The following is an 18,302-nucleotide window of genomic DNA, read 5'->3' on the forward strand; positions in this document are numbered from 1 at the left end:
CAACTGAAACAAGAATTCAAATTTGAAAACATTTGAATACAGCAGTTACACAAGATACATCTCTTACATTCTCTACTTGTATTTCTTCTGCTAATCTACTTTTGACTTTCTTTATCCAAATGCCACCTCATTAAAATTTGATCCAAAGGTTGAGAAACTGACGCACTTACCCAAAAAAAAAAAAAAAAACCATTTTAGCAAACTTACAGACTAAACGTGACGTGGTTAATCACGTTAATGGGATTTGGCAATCAGGAATAGTTTAAGCAATGATATTCAACTCTGTGAAGCTTTCTCATCGAAGACTGCACAACTCAAAAGATCTACAATGGAAAACTCAAAAGATAGATGTGGCTTATGATATTGACGTACTGCAAACTCAGAGATCGGCATGGGCCTAAAATTTCAGTTTGGAATTAAGATTGATTCAATCCACGGAATCACATGAAACCTTCCAAAGAATTAGTAGAAACATATTTTGAACCTCTTCCGTCTCACCTCTTCATTTTGTACCCACTGTTTGTTTGTTGAGAATCCATTTTTGGGTCTGTAACGGTTATGGGATTTGGGTTCAAAGCGAAGTCGTTGGACTGGACCTTTGAGGGATTGGCGAGAATTGATTTAGACAAAGAAAGAGAAGAGATCGATTGTGGTAACTGGTAAGAGAGATGAGATGAACGAGGTTTTCTAAGTCTGTCAATTTTTTTTTGTTTTTAGGGGATAAATGGTGTTAAATTTTTAGCCTTTAGATCAAATTTTAATGATGTGGCGTTTGGAGCTTTAAAAGAAAAAAAAAAAAAACAAAAAAACCTTAGCCACTAGAAAACTCTAAATTTTCGCCTACACGATTTTGGTATCCCAGCCACCGCATGCTAGTGATTTGGCCGTCTTAGTTCGTAGGGTTTCTTTCTTGATCTTATAAAGGGTTTTTCGATTTCTTGATCTTAGAGACGGTTTATCCCTTTCTTGATCTTAAAAATGGTTTGTCTAGAGTTTAATCATGAACTCTAGTTTTGTTTTTGTTCGAGTGTTGTTGTGTTGCTTGCAACAACTATGATCATGCATTTTCCTAAGCCACTGTTGTATTTCTTAGTCTTGAAATGAGAATGAGGAAATGTTCCAAGTATGGGGCAAATTGACAAGAAGTCTACTGTAAGTTTTCCCATTGAATCAATAAGTTCAATTGGGAAAATTAGGTTATCAATTGAAGATTCATAGGTTTCTTTTTTTAAATTTCTTAGTGGTCAAACATGAAAATTTTGAAAAATGAACCATAATTAGTTCCATTTAAAGACTTTTAACCTTTTTTTTTTTAAGAAATCTAACCATCAAGTAGTATTAGAGCTCCCATCAATAAGTGTTCGAATCTCTCTCGAGGAGTACTCAAACCTTATCGAGTAATGTTTGTGGGAGGTTTCAAGCACTTTTTGATGGAAGCTCAAATACTACTCAATTAGATTTTTAAATTAAAAGTTTTTCATGAAAATAAATAATGGTTAGTTTTCAAAATTTATAGCCAAACATGACGTGTAACTTACTGTTGATGCAGATTATTTGCCTTTATCGTGGAAGGCTATCTTCAGGCATGGTTAATGGTTAATCTTTTGGTGGAGAATCTTTTTTTTTTGGGGGGGGGGGGGAGAACATTGTTAGTCCAATTAATTCTTTGGTTCATGGGTTTTTCAATTTTTTTATTGAAAAAATAATAATTGGCTGTGTGCAGTTGTAGGCTTGTAGCCGAGCTTATTGTTATGGTTTTTTTTTTTTTTTTTTAATCTTTTATCTTTATTGGAAACTAGTTGTCTAGGAAGGTTATATATTTTTTAAAATGTATGTACCCTAATTAGTAATTAGAATAACGTTGTGCCAGTCGAGCATATTATTCTCTGTTATTACCATGATTGTTTATTTGCTATATTTGTTTTTAGTATTGGCAATTATTCCCAGCTATAGATGAGAGCAAAATTGCTGTACTTCCCAATTATTTCGATGTTTAAATTAAATTAAAAACCTTGTGCACAGTATTAACTTTTTTGGTTCCATTATCACTTTTTCATAAAGTATTCAAGGAATTTTGTTTTAAAAGTTATTGAAACCCTTAAGAAAATAAAGACTCTATAGCAGTGAACTGCTCTACATATTTTTTTCTTTTTTATCATAAAACTGGCCTGCATTAATAAGCGCTTTTTAGGTCGTTCGGTCTCCGACATTGTAGAGCAAAATTAGATACCACATGAGTACAAGGCCAGCAACAGACCAGACCCATGATCCATGTCAAACTCAAAGGGACTTCTCCTTGGCATATGCAGCTTCACACAAAGCTAGAATTACACAACCAACCGGCAGTACGAATTGTTCAATGTCACAAGAAATAAATAAGCAGTGAGAGTGAAGTATGGATTTGAATTTTGATTTTGATTTTTGAGAGACCAAGATTGGACTATAATTTAAAAGTAAAAACTTAATTTGATGGGCCATTGTTTTTTCTTAAATATGCACATGCTCTGAAACTCGATCATAGATATGTCGTATACAGAATGGCTTTGGATCATGACCAATCAGGATCTTCTCATCATTTCAAGTTGTACTTCAATAAAATAAACTATAGGTATGGCATTTTTCATATCACATTGGTACTCACTTTATTAATAGCGTAATACCATTGTTCGTGATATGAAAAATTTAGTATATCTAGCATTATTTAGATAAGATCAAATTATTTATTACGTATATTTTTTATATCATTTATATATACTATGTCTTTAATAAATATGAAATCTATTTATGTAAGTTTTATCTTTATTAGAGATGTCGTATATATGTGGTTTAAAAAATGTGACATATTAAATATTACTATGATGTATTGTAACATTAAACTGTTAATTAAAATCATACATTCAGATTTATTTATATATGTATTCAATTTTTTGACATGTTGAACCTAAAATGCCTAAAATATCAAACTGATTAGCCAGATAAAATTACTCTAGATATTTAGTCTCACTCATTTTTTATAATCCCCACAGCTTCAGTCAACAATTAGTTTCTATCTTCTAAACAATATATTATGCACAATAGTCTCCACTACAAATTAATAATTAAGTATATAGCACATTAGTACCTACTTCTCCAGGTTCCAAACTCATTTTCTAGAGATGATAACCAAAATATATAAATACAAAGAAATTTTCCACTTTCAGCAGGTTTTCTTTCCAACATTGCGTGAGAGTTGAGCATGCACATTGCACCCACACCTAGGGTTTACATATGTGGACCCAAAAAAATCTATATATTTAGGCATGGCACCAACTAGGCTTATATATATAATAGCTCCTCTGTTGAAGTCACAATTACGGAACTTAAATATTATAAACCCAACTGCATCTTTAGGACATTCAAAGGGTGATGAGTTTTATTTTCACCAATGAGTGTCTTGCATGACGGGGGTGCAACCTACCTAGTTATAATGTGAATATACAGTAATCAAAGGTAATGTTACCAAAACTCTAGCCGTCACCCCTAAACCCTCTCTTCTCTCTCCTCATTCCTACCCCTCTCAACCAAGTATTTCTAGGGGTGGGGGTGGTGGCTCCTGTGTTCCTCACAAGCCCACCGGTTAGGGCTGCCCTTTGGTTTGGTTTTTACCGAATCGACCTACTACCGACTGAAATTTTTTGGTTTGGTGTACTGATTTTTACAATTCGAAAATCGGAAATCGAAAACCAAAAAAATCCAAAAAAAGTTGGTTTGGTTTTGGTAAAAAAAAAAAAAAAAAAAAAGGTAAATCGACTGATTACCGGAAATTATTACTGAAAGAAACTAAATCGATTATTACCGAAAAACTAAAATATATACCGAAAAAAACTGAAACAATTACCGAAATTTAGTTATATATGCTTATATAATACTATTATATTAGTGGTATAATAAATATTAAACTACTAATATCTTAAACAACTATAAGAAAATGTAATTGTATAATGTTATCATATTAATACTATCAAAAGTGTGAGTTAAGATATATAGTCATTCTTTAATAAAGTAAATGTTATTATTTTTAGGAAAATAAGAATCTCTCTTTAGGTAAGTAATGCATATATATATATATCTACTCATATTTATCGGTATATATACATACTAAATTAATATGATATATACTAATACATATTATTAAACTAATTATACTAGTATATATTATTACTAATACTAATATTATTGCAATTAATACTAGTACTATACTAAACTACCAATACTACTCATGTAAATATATAATCATCAAACATTATATTTTATGCATCATATTTGATTAAATTTTAATTTATATTGGTATATAATAATTAATATTATTATAATTAAACCGAAAATGAACCGAATATATACCGAAGTAAATCGAAAGTATCCGATACCAAAATTACCGAAATCGAACCAAAAACTGAAGTTTACCAAAAATTACCGAACCGAAAAATACCGAATTTTTTGGTTTTGGTTTGGTAAGCCCCAATACCGATCGTAACCGACCGATGGGCAGCCCTACCACCGCTCCTACCCCCATCTATTTTTTCTCCTTGTCTTCTTTGCTTATGAGATACTCTCATCTCTCTTTGTGAGAGCTTTTTCATCTCTTCATGTGAGAACTTTTTCATCTCTCCATGTGAGAGTTTTTTCATCTCACTAAAAGAGAATTTTTCTGATCGCTCTAGTTTGGTCTGTCTGTGGCATTGTGCGCTATATGAGCGTTGCACCGCGTCGGATCCTGCTTTAGCGACGCTTAGTTGCTCTCTTGAGCTCTTTCTTCCAGTTTGGCTCTGGTTCTTATCACACGGTGTAGGGAGGTCACTATGCTCACCAGTACCGATTCTACCAGTCGTTACTGCTCGATCCGCTACCTTGGGCTACTATTAGACTCGATTTAGAGATGTTGGTTGGATTGTAGACCCAAACGCGACTAGTTTGCTAATTTCTACAGTGCTTCGCTGGCTCCGTTTGGCAGATGTAGTGTTTGCTCGATGTTGACGTTATGAGATCATGCTCTTATTCTGTTATAAGTGTTTAGCTTTTTGGCCTTATTGTTGTAGGGCTTCTTGCCATAACCTTGTATTATCTCTGCCTTTTTTGTTGTTTTAATGCAATGTTATTATTTTCTTAAAAAAAAAAAAAGGGTAATGTTACCAAATATTCGAACATATATGTTATGTAGTCATAATGTAATTAAAATCACACATTTTAACATAATTTCACTTAACAATTCTAATTCACAGCTTGGTAGAATATATAACATGTCAAACTGTCTCGCAATAAAAGATTTTATTAAATTGCAATATTTTGACAGTTATGCTATATAACCTAGGAGTGAGCATAGTGCAATTTGGTTTGGATCAATTTTTCTCTAGAACTGAAAACCAAACCATAAACTAACCTAAGGAAAACTAATTCTTTCATCATCAATTTAATTTGGTCGATTTGAGCAGTTTGGGGAGAAAGGACAACATAGAAAAAGATAATGGCGGGATGATGACAAATAAAAAAAAAATGAGAACTTAATTAGGATTAAAATTTAAACAAACTGTATAACAAAATTATGCAAACAGTAATATTTATGAAATCTATGGGCCGGGAGGTTAGCCTCTTCAAAAAAGAAGAAAACTTATGTAATAAATGTATGTACTTATCATATTTATCTTTCTTATTGTCTAACTTTATTATATATTAAGTCACGTAATAAAAGACAAAAATAAGAAAATGTATACACTTTGTATTAAATAATTTTTTTCTTGAAAAAGAAAGGATTTGTGGTACAGACGTACAGTTAAAGCTGAGTACAAGTGATGCAGGTTTTGCAGGATGAGGGTAGCGGTTATGCATGCCCCCCCACACACACAATCACACATGTGCTGTTGAGCAGAGCAGCTAAAGTTAGGTAACTGTACTTTCCTATACATCTTATCAGTTATTTCATGTCAGACCAAAAAAATACATGTTGTTATTTCATGTCTTCATGTACATCGATTAAACCATATATAAAACTAATTAAATATAGCTTATGTATATATAACGCACCTGGAGAACCCACATCGAAATTCAAACTAAAAATAAATTTATTGATAATTTTCAACGCCCACACTGATTAATCAATTTTTTTTTGGTAGGAGATTAATCAATTTATTCTATAAACATATCACTATCTTCTCAAATTAGGCCAACTTGTTCAGTACTACAAATGTACATTTAATGAGGCCGGCCTTTTGTGTTTTTCATGTTTATTGGCCAACATTAATTGCTTATGTAAAATGTTGTGTGTACACTAGCTAGCTAGATTGATTTGACTGAGCACTTTATCCGAAATGCACTTAATTTGGACCTGGAATCTCAAACTCAAAAGTTGGGTACTAACCCCCAAATCGATTTCAAACTTGATTTATTTTGTAATTAAGAATTTGTTGAAAGTGTATATCAAATTGAGAATATTAAATTTGGTTATAATATATATAAAATTTTGATTTTTAATTCATTGTAAAATAATTTTGAATTCAATACTCTAACTTTTATATAATAGAATATATTTCATTTGTTATTTGACTTCGTTCTCGTTCTTGTTCTCATTATTATTCTATTATATTATATCATTTATAAATAATAAAAGTGTGTACCTTTAAAATTACTCTAAAATATAGCTAAACTAAGAATAGGGGTTTATAGCTTGACAATACTTCTTCAATTATTCTAATGGTTAAAACTTAAAACTAGAAATCCTTCAAGTAACACGCATTAATCCAATTTTTTTTTTATTTTTTTGGCTAGGGTATTAATCCAAATCTTCAGTTACTTATAATTGGTCATAATCACAAGAGCGTGGAGAAGCCAATCCCCTATATATTATGTTATTGGATCAACTATGCATGGTTTCGGTTGCAAATTTACCAAGTGCATGCATGCCAATTTTGAACACAAATATATGCTTACCTAAGATGAAGACCTTTGCATAACAAATTACAATTACTCGTTTGGGTCTGAAGGTTGCAGCTGACCATGAGGTTGCAAGTATATGCATATGATATGCATGCTTTTTTTTTTTTTTTAAAAAAAAGACATGAATTTGATATTATTGACACTTTTGGGTAAATATAAATAATATATTTTTATAAAAATAATTAGTTTTCATTATATGATGTGACATATATATGCAACGTGAACAAATATTTTGGTATTTAAGAAGTACTAAATTCTAATTTGGTACTTGAAGTTTGATTCATATTATAATTTGGTATCTAAATTCTAATATACTCTTATTAAGTATATATATGAACTATAATTTACTCTAATTAAGTATCTAAACTATATTTTGTATTTAATAAATACTAATTTTTAATTTCGTGTTTAAATTAACATAATTGGTCATGTGCCTTGCCCCGTGGATAAGCTCAACTACCCATGGGAATGTGATCATATGCAATGTACATAACCATTTATGTTAATTTGATCGATGAAATTAAAATTAAAAGAGTAAAATACATTAATTTCTTGTCCCTGTGTTTTGAGTCGAAAACACATTTGGTTCTCGTGGTTTTAATTTTTCTAATTTGGTTCTTGTGTTTTATATTTTTAGTAATCTTAAACATTATACACCTAACATGAAAATTTCCTTTAAATCAAAACTAATAACTTGTTTAAACTAGTAAGTTTTACTGAATAATAACTGAAAATTATGCATATAATATTAAATTTTTTATTTTCAAATAAGAATTTAAAGAAATCACATTTTTAAAGTTCAAACTCTAAAAATTTTGTGAGCCTCAATTTTTTTAACAAATAAACATAAAAATAAAAATTGAAATTAATTTTAAAAAGCCCATAAGATGGTCTTTCAATCCCTCAACAAAATTTTTATTGAAAATAAGTGAATAATTTATCCCTAAATTGAAGATTTGAGTTTTGTTAAAATCATTTTAAGATTGCAAACAATATAAAATACATTATCGAATTTAAAAAATTGAAACCATACTCAATTATGTCAAATTAAAATGCGGGTCAGAATTCTAGGACTTAAAAATGGAAAAAGGCCAATAATAAATTTATCATGCCAGGTCCATATATGATACACGTAATGTAAATATCACTTCAAATATATATATATATATTTGGGTTTTATAAATATGAGTCAAGATATTTGACGGTATGCATGACATTGACACATTTAAAATAACAAGGAGATCTAATAAATGGTAGAGACTGAGTTAGCAACTTCCATGTACTTGGGGCATGTGCCCTCCTCCACAGACTACAGTCTACAGCAAGTAGGAAGGACCGAGCACCCGCTATCTCGATATATATGGAAGATCGTTAACTGTCTGCTCTGTCTGTGACAGTCCTCAATATGCGTTTTCAAGCTCCGCCCAATCAGTTTCACCACGTGTTTATTAAATAACAGATTAATTTCATTTAAGGATCTCAAATTTACTTCAAATTTTAATTTTATATTTTATATTTAAAATTTTGTAATATTATATTTCATCTTTCTAATTTGAATGACATTTTACATTTTTTAGAGGATGCTATTCTTTTAATTGTTGGACCATCCAATTCATTTGCATGACATATAAATAGATAAATTAATTTATGTGTTTTACATGTGAAAGTAAAGAATAATTTATTTATTTTTTCTGTTTTTCAAACAAGCAACTCTTAGGCCTCGAGAAACTTAAGAGATACTAAGAAGATGATTAATATTCTCTTTTATGAAAATATATACCTTAATATAGAAAAGTCAATAATTTTAAAGGAGTTGAGAATGCTTTTTTTTATGAATTCCCTCGGGGGGGCTTCCATTCACTACAAATATTTTAGTTACCGAGTTTTTAATGACGACACAGTCACAACTCCTTTTATGACTAATATATTTAGTCACAAGATTTACACCTTTTGTCACAAATTGTGTTGTGACTAAAATTTTATTTTTTGTTGTAATTATTTAAACTAATGGAGTAGCACATAAACTAACTCGTTTTATTATCTCTGTTTCTGGTTCATCTGTTTGGTATGATGAGCCCTATAATTTAATTTAGGACGCTTTACTTGATGAAGACATTTGTAGCTCTGCTTGAGCTTTAAATGAAGTTTCATTTCATTTATTAAAAACTAGGTATTTTTCATTTTTTACCTCTAACGTCACCTGAAGGTTGTTGTTATAACTTATAATTAAGACTCTCACTCTCAATAATGAAAGGTAAGCTTAATTTCTAATTATTTCAATGATTGTAGTACTGCACAACATAGTCTTCGATCTTTCCTATATCCCTCCCCATATATGACTTTAGAAGTTTAATTGTTTACTTCATTAAGAATACTTAACCAAAAGACATACTACCCACCAACCATTATTAGGATTAGTATGCACAACGTACGTAGTCCCTAAATTAATATCGACAATTTTATATATTGTTGGAGTCCATCTTTGGCTTATATGGCTTCTTTCAGATGAGAAAAATTGATTTGCTTATTAGTAACTGAAACATAAGGTTTCTTTAATTTGTGCCTGTGTATGTATACTGGGAAAGAGACCCTATGATGTAGGACCAAGATTAATTTTTATTAATTTTCCTTTTCAATAGGTCAACTATAACATGCAAATTAATAGAATGCATTCTTTTGAAAATTAATTCAGTTATATATTATATTAGGTGTTGAAATGCATAATGTCTAAATTAATTAATTTGTATTGTTTTAGGGATTGAGATCGTGTCTGCTTCTAATCCATATTCTAATATCAGACTACTAGTTCATATATAAGAGATAAGACATAGACATGTTTGTAGGCTTAGAATAACAATGCAAGGCAACAAAGCATGTTTGATTTCTATAGCACGCCTGATTTCTTAATCTAATGTTATTATAATAATAATTGTTATCATGCATTAATTGGTAGTCAAATTAAAAATTAATCAATTAATTTGACAACCAAGCTGCGTGACGCTAGCTCGATGGATCAGGTGTTGACAACGTTTATATTCTGTTAAGTACTCTTTCTGGACCTTTTTTTATTTTTGTTTAGTGACATATCTTGTGAAATTATTGAGGGTATTGTAATGAAAATTATTAAATGTTCTGATCATCAATGATCAATATTGATCATGAGTTCATGACCCACCCATCACAGTTGAATTTGCTTTCAGCATGCACCCATAAACGTACGTATGCAAATGCCTTTGATCTGTTTTGTATTTTTCAGATCAGTTTTTTCAAATTAAGAAATTAATTAATGCCCCTAATTAGCTGCTGCCACATAGCACCCATTATTACTGGTAACTTCTTAAACAAGTTAGGGGTTCAATTAATTATTCATTTGACAACAGTCTCTTTCTCTCTCAGTGTTGTTAATTAATTATTTACATTTTAATTTTAATTTTTTTAGCTAAGAGTACGTAGTGCTACATATCTCAAATTTGTACACTTCTGATTAGTCATAGCCTCATAAGTGTATTTCATATCTTAGTTAGCCACCAATCTTGACGCCTCTCAATTGTAATTAATAGTAGGGGGAACATATATATTCACCAATACAAAAACATGGGGAGGTCGGTGCTATATAATCAAAACCAAACACCCCCCCTCCACGTACTACACCCTAAACTAATATCTGTATATATATGTACTACACATTGTAAAATAAACATAATGGAGTCATGTGTTTCTCTAGACCAGGCATCCCCAACTACATAATTGAGAGCTTATTAATTTTGTGATTTAATCATACGTACCCATTCTTGTCCTTGACCAACCATAAATATATCATATCATTAATATAACATTTGACAGATAATTTTCATGTGTAACCCTTCAATTAACAAAAGGGTATGATTTAGTGACAAACCCCCCCTCTCTCATGTTGAAGTGTTGCGGCCGGATATTTAGTTTTCAACATTTAGTATTAAAATAGCATACGAACATGTTGATGTTGTACAAACTAACATGTCAACATGTGACATATACCGAAGGATTTACTTGACTAGATCGAGGACGATTAATTTGTTGGGACACTTCTTGGCAGTATCATCGATTACAACTATACAAAGACGTGGATTATGTACTTGCGCGCATTTCATGCATGCATGCATGAATTATTATAGGGGTCATATTAATGCCTGTACGGACAGCAAGATATGACCCTCTATTTTCTATTAAAAAACGAAAACATGGCAACCCTTTTAATTTGTTTTAATTTGGTCATAAATGGACTGTTCCATGCCCTTCAAATTTTAGTGAGATATTAATTTAGTTAGTTATTCTTTGTTTAGTGTGTGAATTTGTCAGGACATATAAGCCTAATATATATATATATATATACTAATTAAGAGATATCCGTGATAAGTTAATTTTTTTTTTTTTAGAGAAAGATATCTGTGATGAGTTTGATTCCTTTAATTGTATTTTTTGTTTTGATATTGTGAATCGAATACAATTGTCTCACATCGGACAAGTTCATTATTAAATATATCACTAAAAAGGATATTTCCCTCTACATATGTACAAGCCTAAGATAGTTAAATCGGGAATAGTATCGGTGCAATATGGGGATGAAAAGATTAGTCCCTAAAAAGTGATATCTGAGTTGATAGTTTGGTTGTGACACATAATATATGATCATCATTCGAAGTGAAACCGACAGATAGTCATATAGGGGATAAAAATATTGTGGAACATAATAAAGAAATTTCATATTGGGTTTGAGGTGAGGTGATATTTGAGAGAAGCTAGTTTGCTAATTAGAATTGTAATTTGATTGAGGTGGAGATTCTTAAGAATTGTGGATGGAATACGTACGTTACATATATATCAGGGATAAATTGAGGTGGCAATTAGGAGAATTAATTAGTTTTTGCTAAGAATTGTAATTCGATCAAGGGAAGATTGTTAAGAATTGGCTAATAAGCCAATTAACTATTGGTGTGGCCGTGTGGATCTTAGCTTTTATTAGCTGAAAGTACCTTATAAGGTCTTGATTGCCTGTAAGATATGAGTACCTTATTAGCTGAAAGTACCTTAGAAAGTGCATTTGTGATCACCAATTCTTGATTGCATGCATGATGCCATGATTCCTCTCAATAAAAAAGCAACCAAATTTTAGGAAGTTACTTTTGTGGTTAATAGTAGATTTCATAATTTTTCATTACGGGCCAAAATAAAAACTTCTTAAATATTTATTTTGAAAAGAAAGAAACTCTTAAATATTAATTCACAAAATTTTCATTCATATATAAAAGAGAACATACTATTATAAGTTGTTTGAGGCATTTTGTCAACTACATTGCCCCAGTTTCTTAAGGAACAAAACCAATTCAAGGGGGGTAAACATCTAAGATCTAGGGGAAAAAACCTAATTCATGGGTCAATTCATTCCTTTTGCCCTGTAGTATTACAAGAACAAAGGGAAAAACTTAATTCATGGGTAAACATCTAAGATCTAGGGGAAAAAACTTAATTCATGGGTCAATTCCAGGGTGATCAACCATAACCAGGGGTGGATCTACAGTGGGGTCAATGAGATCACTTGACCCCATGAACCCATAAATGCTTGGCTTAATAAAATTCTTGACCCTATGAATGAACCAAGACTCTTGGTGGCAGTCATGGCTGGCAGGGGCAAGAATAAGAAGAACCAGAACAGTCTGAACAGAGAAAGGGAAAAAGCTGAATTTGTAGCACGTGAGATGCATCATGCATATAGGTTTTTTTTTTTTTTAAAATTCTAAACTTGCCAAAACGACGTCGTTTTGGTAAGTTAATTAAACAAACTAATGAAACTTGAACCCCTGCCCCTGCGCACAGACCTGAACCTCTGTGCACAAATGCACAATTACACAAACGAAGAGAGTCAAGAGACTCACCCAGACCTGAACTGCTGAAGGTTACGCAGCCTGCGCGCCCGTTGCCCCCTGCTCCCTTGCCCGTCGGCCATCGCCCCTGCGCCCTGCTGGCTCTCCATTACTAGTCTCCACCATTGTTAATCTTTGACATCTTAATCTTACCCCCATAATAGTTAATTTCTGAATTCGCCACTGACCACAACCACCAGTGAATCCACTAGAGGGCAAAAAAAATGAGTTGACCCATGTATTCATTAAACCTTATATCCATTAATGGATACATTTCATTTCATTCCCAAGCACCATTAACACATTTTATGCCTTTTTACCAATATTTAATGGTTGAAAAGAAAACTATGAACCACAAAGCATCACTCAAAAAATGATCTCAAAATTAGTCATTTTAGATTTTATATTTGTCTTTCTATTACAAAAGATATTAAAAGAAGAGAAAATATTCAAACTTTAACTTTAGGGCAAGGATAAATATTCCTTTTAACCACTAGAATTATAATCCTACGCTTTTTGGATTGGTAAGTGATACTGTGATAGTGTGGATTTTATTTTATTTTTTTCACGCATTGATTGCCATTATTGTACAGGACGTACTGCAGGTACACGTGCGCTATGCCGCTATCCAACTCACCTTTCAAGAAAATGTAATGCAACAAAAAATGTAGGTAGTTGCTAAAATGGAATTCATCTACACACACAAAAAAAAAAATAAAACTAAATAAAAATTTATGAAACTACCGACATTCCCAGTATCAAGCCTATCTTTGTAACAAAATTAAACCTAAAAGTATTATCATGATCCATGAAATGTTTGGTTGTCTTCTTTTCTCTTTATGTTCTCTTATAATTTAGAGGAGTGTTATCCACCTTCTCTAATCTATTTTATTCACCGATATTTTTTTTTATTTTTTTTATTTTACAATGTAAATTTATGATCAGAACCATTAATTTTTTAGATCTAACTATAAAGATTATCTTTGTAAAAAATCAACCAAATCGGATTTCGTTTGGTTATTTAACTATGATCAAATAAACTGACGGTTTTGATAACAATTTGATTCATCGTTTGTTTATTTGATAATGATAAAATGACTAAATGATTTCCGATATAGTTAATTTTTTACATAAATGATCTTCAAATACTTATATAAAAAATGAACAGTTTCGATTATGAAAATACATTGTAGAATGAGAATAATAAAAGAGAAGGTCGGTGAAAAAAGTGGATTGGAAAAGGTGGATAACATTCCTCTATAATTTATTGTACCACACGTTGTTGATGTCAAATCTTTGTAATTCAGTTAAAGATTTTGATCAATCACATGATGAAATATTTTTATGAATTATATATATGCACTCAAATTTCTTTTGTGTTGGAGGAGATTTTGAATTCAAATCTCATAAACGTTGTTGATAATTAAAAAATAAAATTATATACATATATGTATATATTAATAAGTATGGCCGCCAGTTAAAATTATCAATCACTTTTATAACTTTTTTAAGGATTCATATGTTCTATTGATTTTTAGTGTAAATCTTAGGCTTCTATAAATTACGTCGTACTAGGCTAGGCTTGTATGTAATTTTATTTCTAATATAAATTATGAATACTAAACTCTAAACTCCAAATACTTAATCTTTACTCGTTTGGACATAAGTATAATATCAGTAAAAAAAAAATTTCAGCAGAGGATCCTATTCTGGTTAGTTGAGATAAAAAGTATAACTCAAGCATGAGAAAGACAAACATGAGGAGAAACCTTTAGTACATGATTAAACTAGATAAACAAAGAAAAAACAAATGGAGTTATGCAAATTCTATATTACCTTAAGTTAAATGACAGGAAAACGTGCATATATTGTGGTAGAACATTGTCAGAGTCAAGGACTCTTCAATCATAAAGGGGGATAATATGTCAAATTGTCAATGTCTCAATGACACATGAGGTCTAGAAATTGAATTTGATGCCCTACATATGTGGGTGGGTAGGATTTGACCAAGAAACAAACCTAATACACCATGATCCTAGTACTTTAGGGGAACATCATAATGAACTTCCTGGATAATTAGGACCTAAAGGTGATGAAAATGACAGATTTACAGTAATTTAGAAGTAGTGGAATTTAACTGTAAAATGGAAAAGTGTACTTGGCACTGAAGCTAGTTTGGGAAGTCCACTTTTGTGTTGCCAAAAAGGAAAAACATGATAAAGTATTGTACACTTCTTCTTTTTCCCTTTTGTTTTGGTAGGTGATTAATATCAGAAGTAATGTAGCTGAAATGGCTTTTTTGTTTGCAAATGTGTTGCTAGCTAGGCCTCGTGTAAGAATCTCTCTCTCTCTCTCTCACTCAAATGCTGCAACAAAAAAAAAAAAAAAACAGAGTTGTGAACTGATTGTTATCAAGTTAATTATTAATTTGTTTGATAAATTGAATTTGTACTATTCCAGAAGCACAACATTAAAAAGAATAAAAGCCTTCTAGGATAGTCCTACTTTAGATCATCATTCGGTGCTTCCACTCTTTATTATATATCAGTGTAGTTCCTATTACAGGGATGCATTACACAAGGATAGTGGGGTTAGAACCAAAAGAGGACAAGCAAATAAGAATCAAACATTGAAAAGACTCAGCAAATGGCATGTTTTCTAATTCCCAATCCTGTAGCACGTACTGGACTATCATAACATATATATCTATATAATATATATGAGTATTGTTAAAATTTTTAAATTTGTATCTCAAATGTGGTTCTAGAATGATGTAATAGTACTTTATATCTAGGTCTATTTTGGAGCTTATTTATTTACAACGAGAAAAACATTGACATATACATTGTATATCATTTAAGATCTAAATTTAAAACAAATTTAAAATTCCTTGCATTATTCAATAATATTATATATACTTATACCCATGACAACTGTTGTGTTCAAGACAAATTGCAATGGCAAACTCAACCATCCATTATATGCTCTCCTAGCTAGCTTAGTGTCTCACCTATTATTGCCAGTACCCACTAACCCCTTTTGTTCCACCAATGCCTTTTTGGCCAGTAAGGCCAGTAAAGGTTCATAAGTCATTCCTCATTATAGAGATTCTTGAAAAAATGGACATGGCCTGTTTGTAAAAACAATGAGATATGACAAACAGATAAAGAGAAAAAGCTATATATATTCTTGGTAGATCCTTCAGTGCAGTCTAAAGGCTTCTTTCGCAAATTTGTCTTGGTAGGATGTATACTTGGAATGAGGTATAAATAAGGCTTCTAATTATAAAGTGGAAAGTACACGAGTTCCACTCACCAAATGGTTTTACCCCTTTTGGCCTTTTGGCTTTTGTAATTTCCTGTCTTTTTTTTTTTTTTCCTCATGAAGATTTTCCATCCCTCCATTTCAGACTCAATATATTTAGCTATGAGTAGGAAAGGATATGCATTGGGGTCTACAAGCTTTTACTGTTAATTCAAAGTTCTCAACTCTCAAGTACTACCGATTGTTTTCAAGCTAAGATTTTGAGTTTACTTCTGACTTTCTGGTGGTAGAGTGACAACTAGCCAATTAGGATGATTGGCTTCATTGGAGCTGTCTCCATCATGTAAATTAAAGAGTGCTTTTGTGTGATATAATGTGCAATTTGATGCTATGAAAATCACAATTTATGATGTAATTGACTAATTGGCATATTCAGGCGCAGGCTCACCCATGAAAAAGTAACACAGCTTAGAAATTTGGTGTGATGTTTCTTTGAGAAGACAGAGATGGTCTTCGGCAAATTACAAAATTGGCCCAACCCTTAAAGGTGAAATTGATTTATTGATTTATATATATGCTAATGTATATATTAGATATGTTTGTACTCAAAATTAAAAGAAAAATTACCCATCAAATAACTAGTACATACATAAATTGCTTACAAAAGACTGAAGAAGGAAAATCGAACTTAGAATTATTCCTTTACACCACTTTATCTATGTCACTTTAGCTAAGGTGCACGTACATCTTAAAGCTTGAGTGTCGCAAAATTCAAACCATATAAATTGTTTATTAAAATTAATTTAGAACCATACTAAAATCTAAATCACATTCATGATTTATCCCTCAATAGTGACATATAGTTATTTATTTTCTATCAAAGACTGATTTGATAATTAATTAATCATCTAGATACCGTACGAGTTAGGTACAAAGTCATAGCAGACAAATTAAAAGAGGTCCATGACTCGTAATTATCTTTTGAAGAATCTAGCAAGTTTATTTACAGCATGCAAGTTTCTAATTAACAACTATTTTAAAGTGAAGAATATATCATGCACATTTGAACCCTCATGAGTCATGATTCATGTCCTTTTATTGCCATTCCTATACCAAGCCCTTTTATTGCCATTCTTAAAGCCAAGCTATTGTAGTAATATGGAGGTTCAAAATGCATGATCCATCCCATTCAAAAAGGGGTTGTTGTGTTGTCTACCACATATTTTCTTATGCCAAGAAAAGTAATGATTATTATGCAGAGAATCAACAATTATATGATATTTGTGTCATGTATTGAATATCTATCCAAAAAGCTTAAGTTATTAAGTGGACAGATCTAATAAGTATCTACAGCATTATTAGACCCCTAAGTCCCTCACTCATCTGATGTGAGAATAATTATAACACTCTCCCTCACATAGGTCATAGGAGCGCTATTTTAGATGGCTATAAACAGACTATAGTTCTTATTTTGGGTGACTTGAAAATTACTATGTAGTCTCTCTTAATAATAACTTATATTTAGTGGCTCTAATATTATATTGAATATGTTATTAAGTACCGAATGAATATTTATAGCTTTATTAGACAACCATCTAATTTCGGACTAATGCAAATATTTCATAATGTCGTAATGCAGAAAATCTTGTACGGCACCTTTCGGCCAGAGATGACACAAAATCTCAACTGTAAGATATGTGAATAGTGTTCAAGTGGAGAATAGCCATCAATTTTCCACTTAAAAAAATGACTCAAATTTCTGACTGACTGCTTCTGTGGACTATCTGGATTTAATAAACAAAGCTGCTTGCTGAAATAGCCAGTTGGTCTAAAGTTGTACAAACAGGCTGGCCATTATCTTCATCATGAAAGAAGAAGAATTCCTTTTTATGTTGAAAGTTGAAAAATGAAAGAAAACAGCTATGCAGGGCTCAAACCTCTCTCTCTCTCTCTCTCAAGCATAAAAATGGTCATTGCATACATTTTGGGTCCATGGAAGGTAATTTCACAATTAGATAGCTAAAACAGCTAAGCTGTATTCAAAGGAAATGTTCCTAAAGAATTAAAAGTTGAGAAGGCAATTTGCATTTGTAAAGAATTGAATGTGGAATTTTGTTAGGAAGTGTGGATCGAATACTAATGTCTCAAATTCGACAAGTGATTGTTCCAACA

The sequence above is a fragment of the Dryas octopetala genome, chromosome 2 (genome assembly GCF_963921425.1).
Source record: "Dryas octopetala chromosome 2, drDryOcto1.1, whole genome shotgun sequence".
Taxonomy (NCBI): Eukaryota; Viridiplantae; Streptophyta; class Magnoliopsida; order Rosales; family Rosaceae; genus Dryas; species Dryas octopetala.